General features: G+C 34.0%; 3 pseudogenes; 1 reads left to right on the forward strand and 2 right to left on the reverse strand.

Moving 5' to 3' along the window:
- The first annotated feature begins 19 nt into the window (after positions 1–19).
- LOC120182610 lies at positions 20–1,504 on the forward strand (annotated as a pseudogene).
- A 3,664-nt stretch (positions 1,505–5,168) lies between these two features.
- LOC120182615 lies at positions 5,169–6,021 on the reverse strand (annotated as a pseudogene).
- Positions 6,022–6,225: 204 nt separating this feature from the next.
- LOC120182611 lies at positions 6,226–9,641 on the reverse strand (annotated as a pseudogene).
- Between the last annotated feature and the right edge of the window lie 649 nt (positions 9,642–10,290).

A 10,290-nucleotide genomic window follows, 5' to 3' on the forward strand; every position in this document is an offset into this window, starting at 1 on the left:
TTTGTTGACTAAAAGCTTGATGACGACAGCTTGTTGGCAGATGGAGCAGACCCTTGCTCCCACTCAATTGCTTAATCACCTTAGCCAACTAGCCAATGTCCCCATCGCCGTAACATAGTAGTGCATGACCATATCTAATTACTCGAATCGTATATTTTAAAAGCTATATTAAATGTCTGTTTTTTTTATTAGGGTACACTACACCGTTGGTCAGTAATATTTGGGATAGTTTTTATTTTCTCTGCTGATATTTCAAAAGTTACAAACCAGTCACTCATCATTAACAGATGTTAACAATCGTGATAGAAAACACAGCTGGAACGTTAACTGCTTATCTTCTTTTTCTTCGGATGATATCCAACCAACAGATAATTCACGGCGGTTTTCACCGTCACCAGAACCGCCGGGTGGTGGAGGGTGGATTTTGGTTGGAGCTCATAGTGACCTTGATACCGATGAGTATGACTGTGAAAGTGAGGTAAGTGTCTGGTTTTGTAACTGTTCTTCTTCTCCTTCTTTATATTTTGTTGCTGAGAAAATGGTGAAGGGATGAAATTTGGGACATTTTGTTAAGAAAGATAAAGATCCTAGTTAAAAGTGAGCTGATTTGCATGTATTAAATTTGATTACATGAAGCAAAGAGAACAGACTATTCCGAGATTCTATTTGTGAATGTTAAAATAGTTTTTTCTTTCAACAATTCAAATCAAACAAAGACAGTTTTTCTTATTATTTAGCTTGAAATTTGGCAAAAGCAGGAGATACTTGACACATTGGTGGATGAGGCACCTCGAAAGACAGCTCCATCTCGTAGTTCCTTAAAAAGAAGCAGAGCTGCGGAGGTTCACAATTTGTCTGAAAAGGTTTATTTTTTTCAAATCTATGTATTAATGGGGAACCATTTGTTTGATTTCTTTCTTCATGGATATCTGATTTATGTAGTTTGATTTGAGTCAGAGGAGGAGAAGCATGATTAATGAGAAAAGGAAAGCATTGTAAAACATGACTCCGAATTCTAACAAGGTATTTTTCTTTTACAAATATTGTTGCTCTTGGATCATGTATCGAGAGATTGAATCTTCTTTTCATGGCAGACGGATAAGGCTTCGATGCTTGATGAAGCTATCGAGTACTTGAAGCAGCTCCATCTTCAAGTTCAGGCATATATGCCAATTTGCAGCTCTAGCTTAGTTCACCACGAGTTTGGTTTCTGATTTATATACGTTGTCTTCATTTCTCAAATGCTATCCATGAGAAATGGATTAAGCTTGCATCCTATGTGCTTGCCTGGAGTTTTGCAGCCACTCCAGTTCTCTCAAACAAGAATGAACTTGGGTGAAGAAAGGTCTCTTTCCATGAATGTATCGGGAACGGTACCGGTGAATCAAGAAACCTCGCTGCAGATGGTTTTCGATCTACCTAAACTTGGGTGAAGAAAGTTAGGTTGAGGAAGAACATGGGGTGGAGTTGAAGAAGAAGAAAAATTGGCCAAAATGGTTTAGCTGTGGAGGTCTCCAAGGTGCGGTCAATTTAGTTAATCCCAGTCCATGTAATCGCTTAACGTGGCTGGTATTTTTTTTTTTGGTCACGGCAGTTAACATCGGTTAACGTTGAGTGACTAGTTTGTAATCAATTGATAACGTTAGTGATCAATTTGTAACTTTTAAAACATCAGTGGGGAAAATAAAAGCTACCTCAAACATTAGTGACCAACTATGTAGTTTACCCTTTTTATTAAGCTGGTGATTTTAAAATAGTATATTTCTTAAATATTCTCAATAATTTAATAATGAATATTCAATCGTCCTACTACAGCCGTTGATACTCAAACTTAATGTCTGTTTTTTTTTGTACATCAAATATTGACTTCGATTTATAATCTACCATCTTAATGAGATTTCCTTGTTGGCATCAGCCAAAAAATATTTATTTAAAAAGTTATATTAATTGTTGATATTTATAATTACTTTTTAAATTAATTATTAACATTAAATTTGTTAATCAGTTAATTCATATTGAATTTATAGAGATAGATTCTCTCAACCTTAATTTGTTCAATTAATATATGCTAGAGTTTGAACTCCTATTTTATTTAGAAAATATAATATCTCGTACTATTAAATCAAATTATTGTTAATTAATATTTATGATTATTTTGTTTGGATGAGTTTTTTTAAAAAAAATATTTACATTATTAAATTTTTATGAGTTTAGAAAATAATTATAAAAGGATTAATGATATTAAAAATATATAATTTAAAAATATATAATAAGTTTGTAAAAATATATTTGTCCCAACTAAGAAAATTTACTGAAGCAAATTGATTAAGCTATTTGTCTCACAATTTCATGTTAAAACGACGCCAAACTAACCGCAAAATAACATGCATATAAGATCTGTTTGTTTCAATATAATTGGTTTTTTAAAAAATAAATTAAAAAATGAATTCTGAAAAAAGAAATTCTAGAAAATATTTTTTGCTGTTTGGATGATATTATATAATTCATTTTATGTTGTTTGGTAACTTTTGCTGAAAATCTTTTCTAAAATTTATTTTACTTAAATAAACAGACATTGTAATTATTCTATCTCATATTTACTATAGAGTTAATTTTTTATTATAAAATTATTTTTACGAAATTTTGCATATATATTATAATATTTGTTTTTATAAGGACCTCAAATTAACATTTAATGTCATTTATTCTTTTATATAAACGTATATAATGTGAATAATTTATATCGATTGTATTATAAAAACAAACTTTAAAAAACATGCTAATGTAACTTCTCAAACATCCCTCACAATTCTATAGATTATATGGCTGATAAGTGACAACAACAAACCATGATTCGGGCTCGTAAACTTCGATCAAATTATGATTGTCTGCTTCCAAAATATGGATCAAAACTTTAAGGGGGAAAAAACAATGTTAAATCAAAATTCGATAAAAATCCAACAAAAAATGCTTGATCATGTAAAATTAACAAAAGGTATATATAAAATACATATTTTTGATCAAATTAATAGGAAATTACCAATTTAGTTAATAAAAAATAGGGTAAAGTATATAAATAGTACCCAAACTTTTAGGGCGTTTCCATTTTGGTCACCCAACTTTTAAAACTTACAATATAATCATCATACTTTTAGTTCGTTTTCATTTCTCTCACTGTAGTTACCTTCCATTAGATTTTGATGACGTGGCAGCTAAACCTCCGTTAATCTTTTTTTTTTTGTGACATGGCAATTAACCCTTCTTCTATTTTGCTTTTAACCATCCAAATCTACTCCGAATTATGTTTTTTCAGCTTCAAGGAAATTAGATCACATAAGGAGAAGCTTTCAATACTATGTAGTAATCCATCGAATACGTTTTCGACACGACGGAATCCGTCCTAATGGCTCTAATATAGGGTACGTAGTACCACCACCACCATGTTCTTGATTAGTCTCTTCTATTTGATCACACTCGATGAGATAAGGTTTATGTTCACCAAATATGGACTTTGGTTTTGCTAATGACCTTCTTCTAGTGAGTGGAGGCTGAGGCTCATTACCTGCATTGGCGACTTTTGGTGGTTTATTTGCAGAAACAGCATCATTTTCTTCATTGGAAACATTGATCGACACTTCTCCTATAGAGTTGTCCTTCTCTCCATGGCCTTAACTTTTATCAGACCTGGAAGACTGGAACTTTGGTTCAGACAACGACAGACATTGTAAGAAACACCCAAAGACAAATGGAAGAAGACTGAAACTTTGGTTGAGGGATTATTTATATACTTTACCCTAAAAAATATTATTAATCAATTAATAAATTAAATATAAATAGATGTAAAAGTACCTATATAAAATAGAATAATAATTCAAAATGTCTATATAAAGTGAGTTGATCTTGGAAGACGCTAACAATATTTGATTTATGTTGTTTAATATTGTTTGACTTAATTTATTATTTGAGTCTTGAAATTTGATGTTTTAATAGTGTAATTTACTTATAGATTTTATTTTCTATTTTTTTATAAAGTATTGAATTTATTTATGATTTTTACATCTATAAAATTAAAAAAAAAATCATATGTCGTACCCTTGTTGTTTCCGTATTTTGTAATTTTAAAAATTATTGTTTTTTGTTTCTATCCCCGTATCCGTCCCATGCCCATATCAGTGCAACATAGACCGTAATCCACCAAAATATAGATTTTTTCCCTAAATTTTTAGAATCATTTGGTTCGTGAAAATCTCGAGCTTCAACATCAATAATTGCTGGTCTACTAGGCGACTCCAATGGACAAGAAGGATATGAAGCTATTGCTTTGACAGGTGAGCATGTCTCTTCCAAATTATCAGTGGTTTGAGCATCATTGCCAAATTCATATTTTTGTGATGCTTGACCGTTCTCTGTGGGTTCGTGGGTTCCTGGGAAATTTAAGGGATGATCGCTGATGAGTGGTATAGCGGTGGTCCGGCTTCTTCTTTGATTTTTAACACAGCCATTGATTATTGAAGGATGGTCTTTGTTCTTTGTTCATAAACTCTAATTTCTGTAAAATAGTATTGGTTTAGAAATAAATAAAATCAGCTTGGATATCTTGGAATTAAGAGACATGGTGTCTTTGGGATTCTATCTTGTAGTCTCTGGTTTTTATTAAATTTATATGGGTATGCAATGTCTAAGAGCTTGGTTGTATCCAAGTTAATGAAGCTCTAGAATACATTTAATGTATAGCAATTTCTTTATCACTGAGGTCACTCTTGTTTGTGCAGAACCTCCTTACTTTTAGTTCATAGAAAAATGCCACCTAAAAGTCATAATCATTTTTATGGCTAATACCTAGATTTGGATCTAACTTTAATTGAGTTTTTTCTACATTAAACTATAATTTTTTAAAGTAAAAATGTTTCCAAATGATATAGAATCTCGTTATTCTAGTTTTACTGCTTTAGTTTTCCCCTTCTCTTTTAAGCAGTGGCTTATTCGAAATCAAACACTATATAAACATTTTAGAAAGGCTAGTTCCCTGACAATATAAGATACTTTGCATCACCTAAAAACCATTCTTTATAGATTACAGAATATAGATATGTATGTTATTGAGCTTGGCTTCGAAAATTGTGGATGATAAAGTGAAAGGATATTTGTTACACCAGTAATATTTACATCATAACTAAACAAAGAAAATGTTCATAGGTAGGCAATTTGAATGAATCATATGTAAAAACTAGCATTGCATGAACAGAGTTCCCTTACCATTGATCTGTTTCAAGTATCAATATAATTGTCAATGCTAGAAGCCACGGTAGACTTGGACACTGCACCGATGATGCGCTCTTTCTTTTCCCCATTCTTGAAAAACAGCATGGTGGGGATGCTTCTGATCCCAAACTGTGTGGCGATGTTGGGGCTTTCATCGGTGTTAAACTTGTAACAAGCTATCTTCCCAGCGTAGTCTTTTGCTAAGTCGGCAATCACCGGCTCGATCATGTGGCAGGGTCCGCACCATGGTGCCCAAAACTGCACCAGAACTGGAGTTTCACTCCCAACACAAGCTCTTTCCAGTTTGCTTCTGTCACTTCAACTGCAGGCAAAACAAATCTTCTTTACATAAACCAGATCATGCATAGCTTTAATTAAGAGAAATAGCCCCATACCTTGATCAAAAGCTTCACGAGCTATGCAGATGAGCCTGGATTTTTGGCATCTGCCGTTGAATGAATGAGCAAAAGATGAAGAGAATGATAGATTAGGTTTGTTCAACCCTCGAAATGTCGGCAAATGAGTCTTCTCAACAGATGAAAAATGACAGTGGTTGCTTTGTATCGCAGTAGCTCTGGTATTGCAAACTGAGCTCAACAGGAAACAGTTTTCCAGGGCCATCTTTAGCTCTTCACTTTAGTCTTGCAAGGACGATAAGTGTAGAGGATACGGAACCTTACAGGGTGCGACTTTTTCCCCCTTGTGGTCATTTTAGAAAACTTGTGGCTTAGTGATTGTGAGGTGCAGGGAAGAGTAGAACGATAACATTTAATATTTAGTGAATTTTTACATGGTTGGTAGACCAAAATTTCTCATCCATTAAGAATTCAACGTAGGCCTGTAATGTACATTTGTTGGCATTGTTAGCCCTTTGCTGGACAGCGGCAGATTTAACCGCAACATAAACAGTAAAACAGACATGGATCAGCTGTAACATAAACCGTAGAACGACCATGAATTATATTGACAAAAAAGTTCCTTAAAACGGGAATAAATATCATGTGTTCGTGGTAGTCCGTACTACTCCCTAATATTTTACATCAGCAAAAAATAAGTGCATCTGGATCCTACACAAAATTATGGTTATAACGCCATACAGAACTAAATCAAAAGGCCAGGTACGGGAAAACGGTAACATTAACCAGATAATTCTACCTCCATGCTGAAGTAACAATCAAGCTTTTGCCTTCCCAACCAAAATGAAGTGCACCCAAATCCTCCTCCAGCTTGTACCTGTCACAGTACTCCCTGATAAGCTTCCGGATCATATCGATCACATTTGGACTCATCGGACAAGAAGTGAAGCCGGCCATCGTCATCCTTGCTCTCCACTTTCCTGCAACCTCGTATCGCTCTATTCTTTCCTCTCCCTCACACGCAACAATGTTGACTATATCCCGTGCCAAGCACTGCCTTTCAACATTCATCCTGTCCTGACTCTCCCTTGGAAGTGTAGCATCCAGGGACTCGAAGACAGTGGAGTAATAACTATAGGCCTCAATAAACCTCGGGAAAAAGGGAGATGTGTTTGTGTTCACATCTTGCTCAACGACAGTAACAAGTTTCGGATTTAAGCTCTTAACCATCTGCAGAAGCTGGTCTCGCTGATTTATGGTTGAAACACTCTCATCAGGCATGTGGTGGAGCTGAAATGCAAAGTTCACTACAAGTGCTTCTCCGGGTTGGCAATCCAGCATAGATGGAGTAACAAGTGAAGTCCTAGAGGCAACCGCGTGAAACTCGAATGACACACCAAGTACTTCAGCTAATTTCTCAAGTCTTAGTCCGATAATTTCAAGACCTCCATTAAGACGTTGAACTGACTCGGGATCATCAACCCCAGTTAACCTCAAGTGAGGTGGTTACCAGGAAACTTAGCAACTGACTGAATTAGTGTGATATATGGCTACCTTGACTTAAATCAAATCTATTATATGTACTCTTTTCATCTTTAAATGCCTCTATAATTGCACCATTTGCTGCCATAAACCCGAACTTAAAACAAGGGCATACCTCAAAGAGGATTTGCATGGCTGCAAGCCTGTCAGAAGAAGGGGGCTCTTTACATTTTAAAGCTTTATAAAGATAGTTTCCAGATGCAGCCACGCGAGCAGCAAGACCTTCAACCATGTATGCCGCAATTCTCTGAGGAGGATCTCCTTGAATCGACACAAGCTGACGAAGTTCATTTATTACGGCTGAAGCTACTTCAATGTTGCCTTCTGCAAGTATAGCAGCACACTCGATAAGCATTTGCTTAGGAGTTCTAGAAGAAACATGCGACGCCTCTATGTGGCTGCTGATGCGATTGAGATTAGAATCCAAGGATGATGATTCCTTGGGTGGTTCATGAATCGATTCTGCCCTGATAGGACCGGACCATTCACCATCTATTTCCATGTTCAGAACAGCGCCAAGCATATCTTCTACATCAACATCATTATCAGCAAGCATATCCCTCTCCAGTTCTTGAAGCATCAGTTTCATCTTGTCTGTATCAGCATCAAATGTATCTGCACTTTGGGCTTCCAAGTAATCTGATAAAAGAAATAGAAATAAGAAAACAAAAGAGTTCAATGTTTTAGGCAGTTATGGAGAAAACTTAAGTACCTCTTAGCTGGTCAGAAGAGACATCCTGCACGAGAAACGAACTTCCCGAAACCTCAGAACTAGATGGATACGTCAGATCTTCCGAAGGAGAGTCATCAAAGTACTTTTCACAGCTCTTCCTGCTGTAAGAATCGGTAACGTATATTGGCTTATGCTTATTGGTGCCAAACATTTGAGTGGACAAGCCAGAACCGTCACCACTACACTGAACTGAATAGTGCTTTGTATCTCTACATGCCGCGATAGCCCGTTCTGCTGATCTTACTAAAGACATGGTTTCAACTCTTGGGGTGGACGTATTACAAAATGAATCCTGAAGAAAATAATGCAAGTACAATTTAAACAGTAGTTATCTCATATTCATAGTTGTGGGAGGAACCCTATATTCATACTGATGCAAGACGTGAAATAAAAGAATGCCTCTCTAAGATAAACCATGCGATCTGATTCTGACTAATAACCGGCATCAAGATAAGACAGGTTAACAACAAACAAGTTGCCCCTATGTAATAAATGGACCACATCATCTGTTATTTGTTGTAAGATTATATCTAAGATTTTAAATAACTAGGAAATTGGAATTCCTTCACTGTTTAATTCTTTCTGACCATCCGCTTATTGAATTTCAACCCGGAAGATCACAAATGAGGATGGTGAAAGGTAAAGCAATATGATCTAAACAAAGATCGTATTTGACAATGAAATTTCTGCATTCCCAGACTTGAAACATCTTAACAACGATGGCGAGAATCGAGATAATGGATTTAATAGAACATTTTTTTACCATGATTTGGTAACAACATTAATGCATAAATAACAGAGAAAGGTAGATAATCTATGAAGCTGCAGATATAGCAATAGAACACTCTGCTGGGACAAAACATAAATCCCAAGAGGAACAGAACCCAAAATGAAATTATCAAACAAATATACAAATTAGTTTCTTACAAGGACCAAATTTCAAGATAAAACTGTTAATATAGGAACAGCAGGCATCAAACAGGATCATGAAAAACAAGCACATCAAGAATAACATAACACAATTGATTTTAAGACAAGTTACTGATTTATATCATTTGAAGAATCATCTAATAGTGAAAAAGAAAATCAATGAATATTAAAAGCTTTCGAGGCTTTACACTGTACCTGATACATGAGAAAGACATCAAAAGCAAGCAGCAAAGATCAATATTTTTACAATCAAATCCACCAATTGAGCAGATAACCCCGTATAAAGATGAACCTCAGAATTGTGTTTCAAGGGAGAAGAAGAAAAATAAAGGCTTTGACCTGGTATTGAATGAATGATCAAATACCAGTCCAAAAGCAAATATACCTCATTTATTCTTATTCTTTAATCATATATTAAAATTTATAAAAGGGGAAACTTTAGATAATGAGGTTAGGTACGAATGAGATAACAAACCCCACCAACGAAGAATAAACAAAACCAAACTTGTAATGAAATAAATAAATATAAAGAAACAAGACCCAGATAAGGAAATGTTTAATTAAATATAAAGCTAAAATATACAATAATTTGAACAAATCAATGTTCCATGACTTCATATTCAAGAACAAAATGAAAGAAAATCAAATCTTGTGGAATCAAAAGTAAAAGCATGGGAAAAGAATAAGAAAAGTGGTGAGAAACTCACCTTGAACTCAGAAAGCTTTTTTTTTTTTTTTTGAATGTTCTTAGTTCTTACTTTCTATAAACGGAGAAACTTCCGACTTCCATCAAACAATTTTGCCATCTTTATTCTTTAGTTTTGCGGGGTTTTTTCTTTCATTTATCTTTAGTTTGCGTGTTTACACCAACTTGTTTGACTTATTGGAAGTCTTTGACACGAAAAATTATTAGATTGATCTGATTTAATATGTTCTTATATTTTCAATTAATAATATTTTTATTTATTTTTTAATTTAAAATTTTATTTACTTTTATGTATAAATAAAAAGTGACCAATTATTTTAAAATTAATAAATGTGATTTACTATGATTATAGATGACGTAGAGAGAAGAGTTTATGAAATAATTTTTTCTTTGAAAAAATAATTTAATATATAGGGTTTTATTTAATTTTTTTAAAAGAAACTTAATTTTCTCTTATTGGTATGTCGTTCATTTCTTTTTTCATCTTTTTTTATTGACGGCGACATCAAATTTAATATTAGTTGTCTACTGTTGGTATTCTTCATTGCTTTTTTTTTCTATATCGTATCTTTATTTTTTTTCAATAAGTTTGCATGAGTTGTATGTTTTCAACTACCTTTATAACACATTTTCTTATGTTTTTTTTTGCTTGTTTTTCTGTTCTTTGATCGTATTTTCATTTATATTTTTTCTAAGGGTTGATTTGATATCACAACGATTGATCAAGATGATGCTTATCTGATATCGTGTGATATTCCCTG

Source organism: Hibiscus syriacus, unplaced genomic scaffold (assembly GCF_006381635.1).
Source record: "Hibiscus syriacus cultivar Baekdansim isolate YM2019G1 unplaced genomic scaffold, ASM638163v2 tig00112698_pilon, whole genome shotgun sequence".
NCBI lineage: Eukaryota > Viridiplantae > Streptophyta > Magnoliopsida > Malvales > Malvaceae > Hibiscus > Hibiscus syriacus.